Raw genomic sequence first — 2,500 nt, forward strand, 5'->3', positions numbered from 1 at the left:
TAACACATATAAATGTAAGGGATATAGAGATTTCATCAATTGAGGGGGTGGGGGGGGGGGGGGCCATGATCAGTAATGACTATTAAGATACTCAAAAAGAGGGGTCATATTAAATAGTAGTTCTAGACCTTTTTTTTTAGACATCTTTTCGCCGAAAGTAAATTGAATATCATTTAAAGAAAAGCTATTTTAAAATGGATATAATCAATTTAGGAATATATGTATATCTATACATACATATACACAAACATGAATATATATATATGTATATATATATATATATATATATATATATATATATATATATATATATATATATATATATATAATATATATATATATATATATATATATATATATATATATATATGTATGTATATATACACATATATATGCGCATATATATCAATATATATATATATATATATATATATATATATATATATATATATATATATATATATATATATATGAATATATATGTATATATATATATATATATATATATATATATATATATATATATATATATATATATATATATATATATATAGATGAATATGATATTAGGACACTTGAAAATATCTATAAAGAAAATACAGCAACTCTAAATGTACATAAAGAAACGGAGAAAATTCCGAATAAGTAAGTAAACAGGAGACCCCATCTCTCCTAAATTATACACATCATGTCTAAAATAAGTCTTCAAGAATGAGGATTAGGGAAATGTTAGAATTAACATTAGGGGGAATATCTTAATAAGTAAAATTTTGCAAATGACGTAGTTCTATGGCTGAAAAGGAATATGAATACTATAGGATAATGTTTAATAAAAGTGCAGACACATTTATTAACGTTTATGAACGAAATTCTAGTGATCGATTATTAGTATACGTACTTAGGACAGATAGTACACACAGACACACACAGACACACCACATAAACCCATACACACACATACACACACACACACACGCACACACACACACACATATATATATATATATATATATATATATATATATATATATATATATATATATATATATATAAATAGTATATATACATATATAGAAACACACACACACACACACATATATATATATATATATATATATATATATATATATAAATATATATATATATATATATATATATATATATATATATATATATATATATATATAAATATATGCATATATATATCACATGATGAGTATAAAGTATGTATTATAGCCATGAAAGTCTTTTCCTTTTTGGTTTCTAGGCTCTTCATAGCTACGTTCTTATATAAATGAAAATACTATATCGAACTATCCGAATAGAAGACTCCGAATGATGATTCTCTCAAGTTATTCTACCATGTATATGATCTAGGCAAAAAATAGTTGACCACTGATTTCTTTAGCTTTATAGCTTAGCAAAACTAGATAATGCTTTTTGTTTTAACATATCACATTACTAGAGTTCTTAAAACACTACTCTTCTATTAGGGTATTTAATATTATAGCATTACCATTTATAGAAGTGAATTATTTTTATTACTCCCCTACATCCTATTTACTGTACATCTCATCTAGTTATGATTTTGGTCCTTCTAATTTACTCTTTAAGAAATGTATATATATATATATATATATATATATATATATATATATATATATATATATATATATATATATATATATATGCTCTTTAAGAAATGTATATATATATATATATATATATATATATATATATATATATATATATATATATATATGTGTGTGTGTGTGTGTGTGCGTGTGTATGTATATATATATATATATATATATATATATATATATATATATATATATATATATATATATATATTTACAGAGAGAGAGAGAGAGGAGAGAGAGAGAGAGAGAGAGAGAGAGAGAGAGAGAGAGAGAGAGAGAGAGGGGGGGGACATAAAAGCTTATAATGCTATTGTGTAAGCAAACTCCCCAGTAAACTATGAATATATGGATATATCTATATGGTAATAGGCAGTTAGGCTGAGAAAGAGTTTTGAACGACTTCCACCATATCTTTTTCGCTGACATCTGTAAACCAGATTTGCTTGTGTTCCATCGACCATTTTTTTCACTAGGAGAGTTTCCATTCTCTGTGCCATTGTTTCCTCTGTTTAAAAAAGGGAAGGGGTTTGGAAAGAAACAAAGTGAGAGAGATAAAAAAGGCTCATACAGGTATAGGAACACTGTCAAGAAGATTTTACTTTTTTAAGGAAATATTAAGAGATAGTGAAAGGAAAATCATATATCATAAACATGTAAGGTCAATAAAATCTTTTTATTATACAGTGTTTTCCAAAGACTAACTGCATATAATTTCATGATAATTTGTAATTTAAAAGAAGAATAAATAAAGACAAGGATAATGCAAACTTTTTCTCCTATAGATAAAAGAAAAAAAAATAAACCAATAGAATGAACAGCGTAAATAAATCGCTCATTTCTGAGAGGCATAAATTTGA

This window comes from Palaemon carinicauda, chromosome 14, assembly GCF_036898095.1.
Source record: "Palaemon carinicauda isolate YSFRI2023 chromosome 14, ASM3689809v2, whole genome shotgun sequence".
NCBI classification, from domain to species: domain Eukaryota; kingdom Metazoa; phylum Arthropoda; class Malacostraca; order Decapoda; family Palaemonidae; genus Palaemon; species Palaemon carinicauda.